This window comes from Sorex fumeus, unplaced genomic scaffold (genome assembly GCF_029834395.1).
Source record: "Sorex fumeus unplaced genomic scaffold, SorFum_2.1 ptg000036l, whole genome shotgun sequence".
Taxonomy (NCBI): domain Eukaryota; kingdom Metazoa; phylum Chordata; class Mammalia; order Eulipotyphla; family Soricidae; genus Sorex; species Sorex fumeus.
The window spans coordinates 5,695,591-5,712,650 of NW_026606093.1; the positions used below are offsets into that span (position 1 = coordinate 5,695,591).

Sequence of the window (17,060 nt, forward strand, 5' to 3'; positions counted from 1 at the left end):
TTTCATTTTAAGTTTAGTGGATTGTGTGCTTTTTTAAATGTTACTTATTTGTTTCATTTCTTGGGGAGAAGGCCGTGGTAGGAACTAAGTGGGCTCTGGTCGGGAGGAGGCCTGGCCTGGCCGGCAAGAAAATAAGGGTAGTGGCCAGAAGGTCAGTACGCGACAGGCCGCTAACCTCGCATGCCGCTGACTTGGGTTCAATCCCTGGCACCACAGGGCTCCCTGAGCCCACCAGGAGTGATCCTTGAGCACAGAGCCAGGAGTAACTCCTGAGCACCGCACCCCCCAGCCCCCCAATGGTTAAAAGAAAAACCAAGATAAAGGATGGGCGGGGTGGGGGGGGGGCGAGCTCACGCCTGCGGGAGTCCGATCCCCGCACTGCAAGTCCCTGAGCACTGCCGGGAGAGCCCAGAGCCCCGGGTCGCCCCAAACTGCCCCCGCCGCCGTGCAGACAGAAGTAAAGCGAGGGCGTAAACCCGGGGGCGACAGGGGGGCGCCGGGCCCCGGGGAGGCCGGCGGGAGGGACCCAGGCCCACGCGCGCCCGCGACGCCCGAGAGGCGGCGGCTCCAGGACCCGGCGGCGCCCGCGGGGCGGAAGCGCGAGTCCGCGGACGCGCAGGTGAGGGAGCCCCGGGCGGCCGGGGGGCGCCGGCGGGGGCCGCCGCGGGGGGCTGCGGGGCCGAGGGGCCGCAGGGGGCCCGCCGCGGAGGGCTGGGGCCCTGGGACCCGCTGCGATCGGGCGTGCGGGGCGGCGGGCCCGAGCCGGCGGCGGGCAGCTGGGCCCCCGGTGCCTGACCGCGTCCCAGCCGGCCCCGGCCCCGTCCCCGCCCGCCCCCGGCCGGAGCCCAGGAGGGTCCCGGGGAGGGCCCGGGGGGCAGCGTCCCCTGCGCCTGGCGCGCGCGTCCCGCTCGGCCCCCACCGGCCCCTCCGTGCGCGCCGTGGACCGAGGGGGATGCGTGGACCGCCCGTGCGGCTTTTCACGTGGAAAAGAAAATGCGACTGATCGCGGGCTGGAGGGGCTCGGACCTCGGCATCCCCGGCGCAGCCACCACGTCGCGCCCCCCGTGTCGGGCGGCGTCTCTCTAGCCCCCCAGTCCAAGGCCCCCGCATCCCCCGCTCGCATCTTCTCCCGGCCCCGGCCCGTCCCAGCGCCCCGGGCCGCAGGGGAACGGGGGTCCCGCCGGCTGGACCAGCCCCGAGCTCCGCGGGCGCGGGGCGCCGGGGCTTTTAGAGTCTGGCCTTTCTTGGCTCCGTCCTGCAATTTGCCCGGAGAAGCGGCTGCCCTGGCCGCGAGGGCCACCTCCGGTTCCCTCCGCTGCAGCTGCGGTGCTGCCCGGGGCCTGCAGGGCGCCCAGCGCGGTCCCCGCCGGCCCCGCCTTGCTCCGCACTCTCCCCAGCTGGGTTCCCGCGCTGGTCACCTGCTGTTTCTTTGCAGCGCCGGCTCCAGGGCTAGCGGAGTGCCCAGTTCATCCCTGCATTATCACGGAGACGCGGCTCTGAGTGCTTGTTGTTCTGTTCTGTTTGGGGGCCACATCGGCTGCCTGTGCTCAGGGCTGACTCCTGGCTCAGTGCTCAGGCATCTCTCCTGGCAGGGATATCAGTTGGGCCCCACTGGTGACTTATGTGAAGCGGGAAGGAGAAAGACGGTCACACAGATTTTGTCTGGAAGTTTTGAAGCTGTGATGTGGAGAGGGAGGGAGAGAGGGAGGAGAGAGAGGAGAGGGAGGGAGAGAAGGGGGGGGGAGAGAGAGAGAGAGAGACAGAGACAGAGAGACAGAGAGACAGAGAGAGAGAGAGAAGCTCAAGGGAGAACTCGGCTTCCCCAAGGTTGGAGAGAGCCCCTACACACATCCCAGCATTAGATAGGAGAGCATGGAAGTCCACGTCTCAAGACGGGAGATGCGGGCGACACATGTGCTCAGCCACATGGGCCTGAGCAGCACATGGGCTTGGGCAGCTTCTGTGCTCCCTTCGGTTCAGGTTTTTATAAGGGGTTTCCAACCGGCCCCCACGTGGGGCTTCTACCGAGACCAAGTCTGTTGCTAAGGACTAGGGTTGGGAGTGGTGATGGTCTTCTCTGCAATTCCTTTCCCGGCCTTTTGTTCCTGCTGGAGCTTCTCTGGAAGAGGGGGTTCAGCCTTCTCTGGGTCTGTTGCTAGTGCCAGGTCAGTGTCTTATCAGGCCTTCGTTCCTGCTTTCTGCAAGATTGGTTTTCCCAACTTCAGGGCTATTACTTCCCAGGAAATTTACTGCCATTGCATTGGGTGGGGCCTTCCCTGTCTGCCTGCCTGCCTACATCAGCGGGCTCAGGGGAGCATACGGGGTACCTGGGATGGAACCTAGGTTGGCCTCTGGCAAGGCAAATGCCCCACCTGCTGTCTTACTGCTCTCAAACCCTCCCCCCACCCACGCACTATGAATTCTTTTTAATTTTTATTAGTGAGACACCATGAGGTACAATTGTAGACTTACAAATTTTGTGCTTGGGTTTCAATTATATATGATCAAATACCCATCCCTCCACCAGTGCCCATTTCCCACCACCACGGATCCCAATATCCCTTCCACCCCCCCCCATCCCCCCCTGCCTCTGTGGCAGGGCATTCCCTTTTGTTCTCGCTCTCTCCTTTTGGGTCCTGTGGTTTGCAAGAGAGGCATTGAGTGGCAATCATGTTCGGTCTATAGTCTACTTTCAGCATGCTTCTTCCATCCTGGGAGGATCCTCCCAACACCCTTTATTTGGTGCTCCCTTCTCTATCTGAGCCCCCTTTTCCCCTAGCACGTGTGGCTGGCCTCCAAGCCATGGAGTGAACCTCCTGGTACTAATCTCAGTCATTCTTGGGTGTTAGTCTCCTATTTTGTTACTTTATGTTCCCCAAATGAATGCAATCTTTCTATGTCTATCCCTCTCTTTTTGACTCATTTCATTTAGCATGATACTTTCCATGTAGTACCACTTGTATGTAAATTTCATGACTTCATCTTTTCTAACAGCTACATAGTACTCCATTGTGTAAATGTACCAAAGTTTCTTTAACCGGATATCTGTTCCGGGCACTCAGGTTTTTTCCAGATACTGGCTATTGTAAAGAGTGCTGCAACGAATTCTTGAGTGGACCGGTGGCTTCCTTTGTCAGGAGCCTAAACTACCTCCTTGTGCCCACCCACATATAGAGGTGTGGTCATTAACCATGAGAACACTAACTCAGAGTCTGCTGGGAAACGCCCTCCTGCCTATTACCCTCTCTTGATCTTACAGGTGGGAGGAATGAGACAGAGCGCTAGGTCAGCATGGCTAGCAGGCTGTCATCAGTATAAGCGCAAAAAAAAAAAAAAATGGCAGATTATTCTAGGAGTCCAGAGAGTGAGTGCCAGGTTAAGGCGCATATCTTGTATGTGGCTGACCTTGGTTCGAAGCCACACGGTTCCTCAAGCACCATTAGCACTGACCTCTAAGCTAAGCACCGGCTTCGGTAAACAGCAACCCCCACCCCCCCACCCCCCACACACACCTTCCCCAAAGCTGAGGATTCTTTTGTTGTTTCGTTTTTTGTTTGGGGGGCCACACCTGGTGCTGCTTGTGGATTACTCCTGGCTCTGCACTCAGGAATCACTCCTGGTGGTGCTCAGGAGACCTCGTGGGATGCTGGAGATTAAACCTAAAGTCAGCCATTTGCAAGGCAGACGACTTACCTGCTGTACTATCCAGCCCTTTTTCTTTGTTTGTTTGTTTTGGGGACAGACCTGACAATGCTCAGGGGTCACTCTTGGGGACCATATGGGGTGCCAGGGGTCAAACTTGTGACAGCCACGTGCAAGGCAAGTGTCCTACCAAGTGTACTATCTCTTTGGCCCCAAGGCTGAGGATTCGTTTTTTGTGTGAAGTGAGATAGTTTTTATTGAACTGTGTGTGTGTGGAGAGAGAGAGAGAGAGAGAGAGAGAGAGAGAGAGAGAGAGAGAGAGAGAGAGAGAGAGAGAAAGAGAAGACATGGGTTTCTCCGGAGTAAAACCAGGCAAGCATCCGGAATAGAACTAGGCAAGCCAAGAAACTTAGAGGCAAGCTAGCGAGATGCATGTTCAGGGGAGAACATGGACTGGAAGAGCGAGGCAGGGCGGGGGCTCTTAAGGGAGTGCCCATCTCTGAGGGTTAGTTTCCCGGGGATCCCGGGGATCTGCTGGCCCCATGGTGGTCATGTGAGTAGGAAGGGAAAAGCGGGATGTTGAGTAACATCCTGGGCCTGAGGAGGATCCGAGCAGCTTCCGATTGGGAACTGAGACGTCTCTGTGAGAGGAAAAAGTTGAAGATCGGAGTGGGCACTGCTGGTCATGAGAAGTGCCGGCTAGGAGAGACTGGGCAGGGCAGAAGTGGGGCGAGGGAACCAGCAGGGGGAGCAGTGAGGTCTGGGTGTGAGACACCGGAAATGACCCCCTCTTTGCGAGCTTGGCCATTCTCTGCCTGCAGCGTGGGGAATGGAAAGAACCAAAGAGACTCAGAGAAGACAGCTAACTCACTCAAGGTCACACAGCACTAGAAGCCCAAGCGAAACCCCTGTCCTTGCTGCCAGTCTTACCCACCATCACCTACACCCCCCCCCATTGCAGCCAGAGACCCCAACATGGTGCCTCAAAGAACAAGTCTGGGGCACAGTGCCAGGCCTGATTACTGCCTTCCTTGCCGTCTTCTATGGAGGGGCTGTGACTAGGCCTATTTATAGGGGCTGATACCTTAATATTCTGCCTGGCGCGTCTCTTGCCAATCAAATCAGTGCTGTCTGCAGTGTGATTGCTGCTTTAGTGGCACCAGGGAGCGGAGTTAATTAAACCCAGTATAAATAGACTCCGTCCTCGCCTTGCAATGCAAAGGAGTACTTTTCCTTCCTGCTACCCCCCTGCCTCCCACATGCTCCTCCCTTCCCGCCGGGGCACCTCTCCGCTGTCACCTGGAAGAGCAGATCCTGGGCACCCTGGGGCCTGGAGTCCCCGGCCTCCCTGCTCCAGGAACAGCTGGGAGTTCCTGGGGGTCCAGGCGAGATGCCCCAGGAATCTCCTTCCCTGTGGTTTCTACCCGCCCCACCCCGGCCATACCCTCCCCAAGTCTGTTCCTGTGTTCTGGATCCCCTTTTCACCCCGCAGCCAGGCTTGCTTTGTTCCTCTAGGCCCATGCAGGTGCCTGGCGGGGAACTGCGCGCCTCCCCGGGCCGCTGCTGCGTCTCTACCTAGGAACCCTCTCCTCAGTCTCTCCCCACTGCTCCACTCAGCAAGCACCCACAGGGTTGCCAGCTCCTGGCCTCCTACCAAGTGCTCGGGTCCCTCCCGCGCACCCACAGGGGCCGTTCCCGGGTGGGGGTCTGGCCCGGCCCCAGGGTTGTGCCTGCCGAGTGGGGAGGGGGTGGGTGTGTGGCGGGGACCTGATGACCCACTTCCTGTCCGCAGGCACCATGACTTCCGTGAGGATGCAGAGCTCCTTGGCAGGTCAGACCTATGCAGTGCCCCTCATTCAGCCCGACCTGCGGTGGGAGGAGGCCGTCCAGCAGGTAGCCGATGCCCTGCAGGACCTCCAGAAGGTCTCCGGGGACATCTTTAGCAGGTAGGTGCCGCTGCCTTCCCCCGTGACCCCAGGCAGAGGCTGCCCCCTGCCCTGCCCGCTGAACTCTCCATTCTTTGGAATGCAGCGGCTGGGAGCAGGCCTTTCTGCTAAAGCTGGTTCTGGAGGGACCAGCTGGCTTCCCTGTGACCAAGGCTCAAGCTCCCCTCACCCCAGCCCCTTCCCGCCTGGCTCTGGCTCACGTTCCCGCCTCAGTGGGCGGAGAGGCAGCCCACACTTCCTCTGCCGGGCGTCGGGCTGGCCTGAGTTACAGCAGTGACTGGCCCCCAGAACAGGAACCCTGGGAGCTGGAGAGGTCGAATAGCAGCTCATCTGGCTCCCTGAGCCCTGCCAGGAATGATCCCTGAGCACAGAGCCAGGAGTAGCCCCTGAGCACTGCTGAGTCCGCCCCACCCACCCCCCAGGAAACAACGGGGGTGGGCCTGGAGCAGTAGTATAGTGGGCAGGGGGCTGGCCTTGCATTTACCAACCCCGGCTCAAGACCCTGATCAACTGGACAATGCATTTTTTCCTGTAGGGGGTGGTGGGTGCCCACCGAGGACACTCAGGTGGGGACCGGAGGGTGGGCAGCAGGTGCCACCATGGCCAGGGCACAGGGACTCTCCTCATAGCCCGTGTTGAGGAGATGACACACCAAAGTTGAAGAGACTTGCCCAGCCAGCCAACCAAGGGTCCTGCCCTGGGGTGCTGGCTTCAGACGCCGGCGTGAGTCCTGGCTCTGTGAAGGGACGAGCAGGGCTGTGGGGGTGCTATGCTAGCTCAGCCCGCTGAGAGGCACAGTCTGAAGGGGAGGGGGCACCGTGGTGGGAAGGAAGGAAGGTCATGAGCCAGCCGACCTTGGGGGAAGGATGTGAGGAGAACAGCCGCCGGGGGCATGTCCTGGGAGTCGAGGCCAGCAGAGCTTGGAGTACAGCACAGGGGGCACGGTCCTGGGGAGGAGTCGGGCTGGAGGGGCACAGGTGGGGCGGTCAGATCCTCCCACAGCCTGGTTCAGGGTGGCAGAGACCTCAGGGAGAGCTGGCTGGGCCATGCTGGGCATTGCTTGCTTCTTCTCCTGGTTTGTTTTTCTTTTTGGGTCACACCCAGCGATGCTTTGCACTCAGGAATCACTCCTGGCGGTGCTGGGGGACCATATGGGATGCTGGGAATCAAACCCAGGTCGGCTGTGTGCCAGGCAAATGCCCTCCCTGCTGTGCTATCGCTCCAGCCTGCTTCTTTCTAGGTGCAAGGGTGTATGTGGGGAGAGACCCCCTGGGGTGAGCGCCCCTCCCCCGCAGCTTCCTCCAGGGTCCATTTGCCACCCCGCCTGGTTCCACAGCCGCCTGCTCTGACCAGGGTTACCTGCTTCACCCATACTCGCCTCACCACGAGGGCTGAGTGTGTGGGTGCTGCATCCCCCGAAGGGGGCGTGGGCCGGGGAGGGGGCGAGGGTTACCTTCCTTGACAGGAGGAAGTAGGTGCTATGCTGAAAACCACATGCGGTCCCACAAGGTGGCGGGGGGCGGGGGGGGGGTTGGGCAGAAACTGGGCCACCAGAAGCCAGGTGCTGACCCGGCCGGGAAGGAAAGTGGGTGCTGGGTCATCTCGAGGGTCTGGAAATGGTGTCCCGGGCCCCTGAGGGGTCAGACCTTGCGCCTTCACGTTTCACTGCAGAGCAGCAGTGTATGAAAAGCCAACGTTCAGGGGGGTCCTGGGGAGCGCGGGCCTCCCCCTGGGATCGGACATGCCTCTCTCGGGCTGCTTCTCTCCCAAGTCATGGCAGGGAGGGAGACGTTGGCACCAGGCACGTGCAGCCCAGGGGACTTCTCCCCTGATGGTGCTTGGGATGTCTTGGGAGCCCCGGGGGGTGCCGGGAGCATGTGTGGCAAGCCCGTGGGGCAGTCTCAGAGTGGCCTGTCCGCAGGGCTGGGAGAGGCTGCTGCAGTCCCAGGGGGCTGCCGGTAGGGAGGGCTGGGGAACATCGCCAGGGGACCAGTGACAGGGCTTGGTGACAGATTGGGAGCAGCCAGGCCGATGGAGAAGGGACCCCGCAGCCCCGGGGCCAGTGGCCTCCTCGGCCTGCAGGGCCAGGCTCTGCTGCTGGCAGGCCACCCCGGGTCTGCTTCAGACAGACGGGAGGGGAGGAGAGTCCCTGGCGTCCTCCTCCCCTCCCCCGCATGCCCTCCTCGCTGAGGCTCGGCCTCCTCCTCTGTTCCACAGCAGCCGGTGCCACTCCTGCAGGGGACAAGCTGGGGGGGGGGGCGTTCGCATGCCCTTGCCCATGCCCCCCTCCGGCGGAGCCCAGGACCAGTGCTTGTGGCTCTCTGGCCGCCCCCCCAGCTCCTCCCTTCCAGCCTCGGCCTGGCCCTCCCCGCCTTGTACGTCCCCCTGCCCCCACTTCACCTGGGAGAAGCCAGGCCCCAAAATATCTGCCCGAGACTGTCACCTGCTTCACATGACTTCGATGATGGGGCCAAGCAGGCGGCGGTGCGGATTCAGGCGGGACGGGTTGTCCTTCCTGCCACATGCTAGCCCTGGCTCCCCTCTCACCCTCCCGCCTCTCTCCTTCTCCCCTTCCCCTCCTTTCCCTTCTTCCCTGCCTCCTCTCCCCCATCCCCCCACCCCAGGACCAAGGCCGGAGACCCCCTCAGCGCCTGCCTGCACAGTTGGCACATCACTCCCACCCACCCTGCGGGTGCAGAGCGGCCAGACCCAGGGCCGGGCCAGGTGGGGTGGGGTGAGGGCTGGGCACGGGACTCCTCTCCCAGCGACCCTGAGGGACTGGCTTGCTGCTTGGGAGGGTCGTAGGCCCGTGGATTCTTCGGGGAACTTTCCGGTTGGTGAGTGTAGGCCTAAGAGGCCGGGCACCCCGTTCACTGTGGCTCTGTGCGCCCCTTCCACTTACTCCTGCCCTGGGCTTACTTCCTGTGCCCGAACTCTCTCCTCTGCCTCTGCTGCCCACCCCTTCCTTGAAGTGCTCCCCTTTGCCTTGTCTCTCTTGGAGTGCTGGGAACGCCAGTCCCCTCAGTGATTTTGTTTGGGACCGCACCCAGTGGTGCTCAGGGGCTACTCCTGACTCTGCTCAGGGTTTTCCCACAAACATATGTAGGTGGGGATCAAATCGGTGCCTCCAGGGGCCAGAGAGATGGTGTAGTGGGTTAGACACTTGCCTTGTATATCGCCGACCTGGTTTCGATCGTGACCCCACTAACCCTCTGTTCCAACCTTCCCCTCTCTCCCCTGAGGTCTTATAGTTAGAAACAGTGTTTTGGTTGAAGTGGAGGCAAAGTCACACTGCACACTCCACATCACACACGAGGGGCAGATGTCAGCCCAGTTCTGAAGGGCAGGGAGGTCTCACCTCTCTCTCCCTGGAACTCCCAGAGCGCAGGTGTGCGACCTGATTTCGCCTCTGCTCTGCGCCGCCCCCCACCCCTAGCCCTTTGCTTTCCAGCCAAACCCTCGCTGAGCTGCCCACCCAGGGTGGGTGGAAAGGGCCAGGGCTGTTTGCCAGAGGATCTGGGGCAAGGGGATGAACCAGCAGCTGCCTCTCCCATCCCATGTTTGACTTCTCATATGTAGCACTGGAGCACTGTCCTCCCATTGTTCATCGATTTGCTCAAGCAGGCACCGGTACCGTCTCCATTGTGAGACTTGTTGTTACTGTGTTTGGCATATCGAATACGCCACGGCCACTTGCCAGGCTCAGCCGTGAGGGCGGGGTACTCTCAGTAGCTTCCTCTCCAAGAGGGACGGAGAAGTTGAATCTGGGTCAGCTGCATGCAAGACAAATGCACTAACCGCGGTGTTGTCACTCCAGCCCAACTTTTCATATATTGATTTCTAATTTTTTTGGTTTTGTTTGGGGGCCACATGTAGCAGTGTTCAGGGCTTACTCCTTGCTCTGTGCTCAAGGATCACCACTGGCAGGGCTTGGGGGACTTGCCAGGGATTAAACCTGGGTTGGCCACGTGGGAGGCAAGTGCTTCTCCTGCTGTGCTCTCTCTCCAAACCCACGTTTGACTTTTTTAACCCTAAATGCTGGGCGTCACATTCATTCCTTGCCAACTCCAGCTTGTGGAGGGCAGTTCATTTTTCTGACCTCTCAACATTGGATCCTGATCCCTCACAGACTTATCTTTGGCCACCATGCTCTCTCCCCTAGTCTCTCAAGTTTTCTAATCAAGTGTTAAAGTTGCTGCATGGGGCCATGCCAGGAACCTTCCCGCAGAGCTGGACTCGACCCAGTCTTCCGCAGCTCGGTGTGTGTGCTGTTCACCTGACTTGGATTTTTCCTAAACAGACTCTTCCTTCCAAGCTCCCTTGCTCCAGCTTGTGCAGAGGGTTTTGTGAGAAGCCGTCAGAATCCTTGCTGACTTAAGTCAGCACAATATTTAAGATTTTCCCCTGCTAGACCCTTCTAATAACTCTGTCCAAGGCAAAAAAAAAGAAAACAAGAAACTCTGTGAATTTAGAACAGTGCTGGCCCCAGGGAGCTGCCTCTGTGTTTTTTGTTTGTTTGTTTGCTTTTTGGGTCACACCTGGCAATGCACAGGGGTTACTTCTGGCTCTGCACTCAGGAATTACTCCTGGCGGTGCTCGGTGGACCCTATAGGATGCTGGGAATCGAACCCGGCTAGGCCACGTGCAAGGCAAATGCCCTATCTGCTGTGCTATTGCTCAAGCCCCCTGCCTCTGTTGTTTTCCAAGAGCCCACGGACCCTCTATTTAATGATCCCGTTTGGAATGCGTCAGTATGAATGTATGTCGTTTGGAGAGATCAGCTTTCCACTTCCTGATGGAAGAACCAGAACTGGCCTGTGTCTGGTCCCGTCCTCATCCCCTCCCAGTCTGCACCTGTTTCCGGGGCATGGGTACTGCCCGGAGGTTGCTGGGGGTTGCAGTGTGGCTGGTCGGGACTGGAAGAATCTGGTTGCACTCCACCCCCCACCTCCCCATACACACACGGTGGTTTACGACCCCCTCTTCTTGCTGAAAAGGTGGTGCTTCTCATGTGGGGGCTGTATTCTCGCAGAGGTGGGAAACAGTTCCTTCTGTGCATTGGCCCCACCCAGGCCCATGTGTCCAGGAGATTCCAGCTGCTTTGCAGGCCAACCCCACCTCATGGAGCCCCCTGCCTTGTGTGGAAGCAGGAAGAGATTGGGAGTGAAACCCCAGGGCTGGGAGATTGACTGGTTGGGAATGTCTGGGGGGTGCGGGTAGTTTGGGGAGGTTGCACCAAGGTGTTGACTGACCATTCCGACCTTGGTTGTTCTTGTGGGTTGTCACATAGGCAGCACCCAGGGGCTGCTCCTCATGCTGCACTCAGAGGTCTGTCCCAGCCATACTTTGGGTGTGGGGGTGGCGTCATGCAGTGCTAGGGACCGAACCTGGGCCTCCTGTATACAAAGCATGCACATTAGCACTTTAAGCTCTCTCCCCCTCGTTTTGCCCTTTAAGGAAACCCTAGTCCCAGGCCCTGTATTCTCCAGCCCCCTAAATATCATGGCCCCTTTGACCAAAATTCCCCCATCCCGTCCCTTTCCCCTTGAACTTGACATTCCACTTGGCTTCCCTTGTGCACAGGCGTACGCCACAGGAACGCAGAGCTGAAAGGCCCTGGGCATGGGGCCGTTGGCGCTGGGGTTGGAGTGGCTGGGAGAACGCGCTCAGATGCGCAGATGCGGGGACCAGTCACTGTCGTCCCGTAAGCACAGCCCCCCCCCCCCCCCAGAAGCACCAGGCTCTGCAGCACGCCCTGGCAGTACAGGTGGGAGCAGAACCAAGCTAGAGAAAGAGCCCAGCGGGCAGGACGCTGGGCCCGGGGTCCATCCCCAGCATTCCATGTGGTCCCCCGAGTGCCACCAGGCGTAATTCCTGAGTGCAGTGCATCACTGGGTGTGGCCTCCAATCCCCGAAATAAGAAACAAATCCCACGAAAACCACACTGGAGCTGTTGGGCCTGAGAGACGCGTGGTCATGTGATCATGTGACCCACAGGACAAAAGGGGACAGGGCGGGAAGTGCAGGTGCATGTTCTTCCTGCAGAGAGGAGGGGCTCAGCGAAGAAGGGTCCTGCAGATGTCTGGAGGGCTTGCATGTCTTTGATGCTCAGGCCACAAGCCAAGAACGCAGATGTTGCCTTCTGGGGCCGGGGGGGTTCCCTGGATCCCAGCGACCAGGGGGGTGGGCAAGGAAGCTGGTGAGGCATCTAGCCATGGAGGGCCCCAGGGAGGACTTCAGCTTTCCCCACACGAGCCTTTCCCGTGCACTGGGGCAGTGCTCACAGGATTTGGCTTTGGGTCCGGCATTGCAGGTCACCTGGCCCAGCCCAGCTCCGGTTTTCCGACTGGCAAACAGGCGAATCTGTCGGGGGAAGTACTGGCAATTCTCTCTCTGCTTGAGGGTGAGCTCGAGGTCATAGGAACCCTGACCCTGTGGATGGGCACGTCCAGTGACACTTGGGACTAGAGTGGTTGACCATGTTTCCAGCTCACAGGAGATGACTAATTATCATTCCTGCACTGTGCCATGGATCAACCCGGTCAAGGCTACTAGGCAGTTCTGGAGTCCACTGGGCAGCCTCCTGTTAGCAGCACGGGGGGGTGGGAGGGGGGAAGTCCCCAGCCTGTGGCCTTTCTCTCTATGCAGGATCTCCCAGCGTGTGGAGCAGAGCCGGAGCCAGCTTCAGGCCATTGGGGAAAGGGTCTCCTTGGCCCAGGCAGTAAGGCAGTAAGAAGGCCATTAAGGTAGGCGTTTGGCCCGGTGGCCTCCACTCTGGCTCAGAGTCTGCCCTGCCCACATTCCTGTGCTATGGAACTCGCCTGCCCCCTGCCTTTGCTGACCGGCCCCTCCCCAGGGCTCCCTCCGGCCCAGACTTCTCTGCAGCCAGTCCTTGGCCCACTGGGCAGTCTCAGGCTCCTGGACCACGGGACTCAGGTTCCCCCGTGCCTGCAGGTGTTCTCCAGTGCCAATTACCCAGCTCCAGAGCGCCCGCGGGAGTATGGCTCCATCTTCACGGGGGCCCAGGACCCCGGCCTGCAGAGATGACCCCGCCACAGGATCCTGAGCAAGCACCGGCCCCTGGACGAGCGGGCCCTGCAGGTCTGTGGGCACTCAGCTCCCGCGGGCTACTGTGCCCAGTGGCCCCCACGTGAGGATTCCAGCCTCCCAGAGCATGGACTGGGACGGGATGGAGGTTGCTGGGCCTAATGCAGAATGCAGCATCCCTCTGTCCCTCCTCCAGGAGAAGCTGAAATACTTCCCCGTGTGTGTGACCACCAGGCTGGAACCCGAGGATGAGACCGCAGAGGGCCTGGGGGGTCTTCCCAGCAACATCAGCTCAGTCAGCTCCCTGCTGCTGTTCAACACCACCGAAAACCTGTACGTCTGGTGGGGGGTGGGGCTGGGGCTCCCCGCAGGGTCCCCATCGGTGACTTAGCCCTGTGGGGGGCTTCAGAAGTCTGTGCTTTGGGAATCCATACACCAACTCGGGGGCGCTCCTGGAACAGCACAGGGGTTCAGGGCCACGGGCCTCCGCAGGTTGAGCCTGGCACCCACCTCCACAGGTAAAAAAAGTACGTCTTCCTGGGCCCCCTGGCCGGCGCGGTCACCAGGACCCACGTGTCGCTGGGCACCGAGCCGGAGGAGAAGCCGTTCAACGCGCCGCTCTCCATCAGCAAGAGGGAGCAGCTGGAGCGGCAGGTGGGCAGCGAGCTGTGGGCGACGGGCGGGGGGTGGGCCCAGGGTGCCACTCACAGCTGGCCCTCCCCCCGCAGGCCCGTGAGAGCTACTTCTACATGCCCGACCTGGGCCTGGTGCCCGAGAATGACGTGCCGTCCTACCTGCCCGACCTGCCGGGCGTGGCCGACAACCTCACCTACAGCGCCGACCTGGGCCCGGGCATCGCGCCGTCGCGCCGGGCACCATCCCCGAGCTGCCCGCCTTCACCACGGAGCTGGCGGCGCCCGCCAAGCCCGGTGAGCCGGGGACCCGGCGGGGACGGGCTCCTGGCCACCCCCCCGCCCCCTTCCCGGGCACCCTGGCTTTTCTGCCTTTCTGTTTCAGACCTAGACGGTGGCGTTCTTGCAGCGCCGCTGCCGCCGCCACCGCTAGCCCTGGCCGTGCTGGTCAGCGCCCCCCAACCCCCGCCGCCGCTGCCCCCCCCCAGGAGGCCGCCCCGGAGGACGCGGGCAGCGCGGGGCCCCAGGCAGGTAGGGGCAGCGGCCCTCAGCTTTCCCGCCCGCCCCTCTGTCTGCTTTCTGGCTCCGGGAAGGCCTCTCCTGGCCTGCTAAGTGGCCTTTCGCTCCCGGTCTTGGTAGCAGTGCTGAGTCCAAACATCTTGTACCACTGGAATCCTCAGAGGGGGTGGTGGAGCCCCACGGGTACAAACCTGACTCCTGCAGGACTCCAGGGGGGTCCCCCCTTCCGGTATACCCAGCAGGGAAAGGGGCTTCCTGAACAGCAGAAGCAGAGCTCCCGCACCCAGAGGGCACACCTGTCTCGGGGGCACCTCTGGCACTGGCAGTACCTGGCGGCCTCTGCAGAGTGACACCTCCCCCAGTTCGGGACACGGAGGACACAGCTAGCACCCAGGTCCCCAAGTACCAGCTCCCTCACCCCAGCACCCCAGCGAGGCTGGGCAGCGCTGCCCCCCAGCTGAGCCCCTGCCCAGGCCACTTCTCTTCCTCACACCCTTGCCCACCCCAGCTCCGGTCCAGGGAGCCCCAAAGGAAGTCATGGACCCGTCTAGTGGCCGGGCCGCTCTGCGCGAGTCCATCCGTCAGGCTAGGGGCATGGGCAGGGCCAAGCTGCACAGCGTCAAGGAGCACAAGCTGGAGAAGAAGAAGCAGAAAGAGCAGGAACAAGGGGAGGAGACGCTGAGGCAGCTCGTGGAGGTGCTGGGGGGAGCAGGGAAGGGTGCCTCCTGTCCCAGCCTCCTGCTGTCCCCGCGGGTCAGTGGTCAGTGCCCCTCTGCGGTGAGTCTAAGCCCTGGGGCTCCCCTCTTCTCCCCCCACGTCCTCCTACCTGATCTCATTTTTGGCACTTGCTTAGCTGAACTTGCCTCTCTGAGCTGGTAGGAGACAGCCTCATCAAAAGATGAGAGAATAGAAAATGTTCTTTTTTTTTTTTCTTTTTGGGTCACACCTGGTGATGCTCAGGGGTTACTCCTGGCTTTGCACTCAGGAATTGCTCCAGGCGGTGCTGGGGGCGGTACTATGGGATGTGGGGATCGGACCTGGGTTGGCTGCATGCAAGATAAATGCCCTCCCCACTGTACTATCGCTCCAGCCCCAAATGTTCTGTTTGAGAGAGGGCACAGAGGTTAGCTCCACCGGCTTCTCGCAGCTGCTTGCGGCCACAGCTCCTGTGCCCTGCAACTCCCAGACCTATCGGGTCAGCCTTGGGCATAGAGCTGCAGCCACAGGCCCAAACCCCAGAACCCCATGAGCTCTGCACGGGAACCCCTCCTGGGGCTAGTTTTGTGCCCAGGCAGGGGACAGCTCGACTTGCCCTTTTGGCACATGGAGGGCTATGATAGTGCCAGGAGAGTCACATTTCAGGTGAGTGCCCTAGAGCTGAACCCAGGACAGACCGAAGCTCCAGGAGCCCCGGGGAGCGAGCCCTGTGAGCAGAGAAGGCGGGTCGGGTCCTGAGGAAAGCTGAGCGACACGCGTAGGGCGCCTGGTACCTGGTGCCAACCCCTGACTTGTCATGGTGTTCCGGTGTTCCTGTTGCAGCGAGGGCCACCAGCCACGGCGGGGACCTGATGTCAGATCTCTTCAACAAGCTGGCCATGAGGCGCAAAGGTCAGAGGCAGTGTGAGGTGGTGTGGGGCCCACCCTGCCCTGTGCTTCATGTTTTTCTGTCTCTAGCGGCTGGGGAAAGCGGGGCCCCCAACCAGCCCCCTCACCCCTCCCCCTCCCCCTTTTCCCTCCCAGGTATTTCCAGGAAAGGACCTGGGGCAGGGGCCAGCGAGGGGCCAGGCGGAGCCTTCCCCTGAATGTCAGACTCCATCCCGCCTCTGCCACCCGCACGGCCGCCCCCAGGAGAGGGAGAGGAGGATGAGGGTGACTGGGAAACCCACTCTGGTGCCCCACACCCAGGCTCAGGCTAGTGCCCTCTCGAGGGGCCGACAGCCAACACGGCGACTGTGCCTGCCGGACCCCTCAGCCCCTGTGTCCCGGGAGGGACTGCAGAGAACTGTCCCGGGCCTGACCTACGAGGAGCTCGAGCTGAGAGCGTGGGGTGGGGAGGTGGCAATGGCTCTGTCGCCGCACTTCCCCAAGGAGACTTGAAGACCCATTGCAGATTAATAAATGGCAAGAACACAGCCTCGACCCTTAGCAGTGCGCTTTGAATGAAGTGCAGAGTGCAAACATGCCACCTTGTCCTCCAGGCATCCCGCGCCTCTTCCCCTGGGGTCAGAGTGAGCAGGGGAGGGCAGTCAGGGTCAGCAGGGACGGCCGCTGCTGATTGGAGGGGGGAATTTTCACACAGGAAACAAAAATGGGTGACAGATACAGGGTTTCTGAAAAAGGTCACGCGGCGTGCCTAATGGCCCTGGGTGCAACTGCCCATGTCAGAGCAGGTGTCTGGAGGCTGCTTAAGTGGCTGAGAGGGATGGGAGGCAGGACCGGGAGAGGAGGCCAGGGAGAGCTGACGAGGGGTGCGGCATGGCTGCAGGGAGGGGGGCCTGTGGCCGAACCTCGCAAGAGGCTCCCTCCCAGGGCCAGGGTGCTGCTTGAGGGAACAAAGTCCCCATCCAGGAAGAGCCCTGTGGGCTCGGGCTGGGCATGGGGAACGTTCCTCGTTCCCAGGAGAGAGGGAAAGGTCTCGGTCTGCTGGTTTTAGCTAGAAAGAAGAAGGGGAGAGGCAGGCTGGGCAAAGGAAGCTGGTTCCGAGGAAATGGGTGAGGACCAGGTGCAGCCTGGGGGCGGCAGGAGCCCCTGTTCCTGAGGCCCGACAGTCTGGTGTGGTAGGCCCAAGACATCTCTGGAGCCGCAGGGTGCTGTGTTCACACGTGTGTGGCGGGGACTGTGGTTGCTCACCTTTTCCTGGCAGCCCCTCGGCCCAACCGGCCACTCTTCTGCCAGCAGGCGTGGACCTGGTGCTGGTTCCCACAGGAGGGGATGACACCAGCCCCCCGGACACCACAGCACACAGGCTATAGAGAATGTGGCCCATCCTAGGCAGCTGAGGGAGACAAGGCGGCTGGAGAGCGAGAACAGTGGGTAGGGCAGTGCGCCTGCTTGCCCGACATGCTGCCAACCCCAATTCAATTCCTGGAACCCCGTATGGTCCCCCGAGTTCCATCAGGAGTGATCCCTGAGCACAGAACCAGGAGTCATCCAGGAGCACTACACCCATGGGCAGTGGACTCCAGGAAGCAGACGACGGCCAGGTGGCTCCTCCGGGGTGGAGCTTGCCAAGCACACCCAGTGATGCTTCTGGTGAGTGGAAGCGCCTGGGGCA

The 17,060-nt window shown here is 61.0% G+C and overlaps 1 pseudogene; it reads left to right on the forward strand.

Moving 5' to 3' along the window:
- The first annotated feature begins 541 nt into the window (after positions 1–541).
- LOC130027119 (WASH complex subunit 1-like) lies at positions 542–15,883 on the forward strand (annotated as a pseudogene).
- Positions 15,884–17,060: the final 1,177 nt, after the last annotated feature.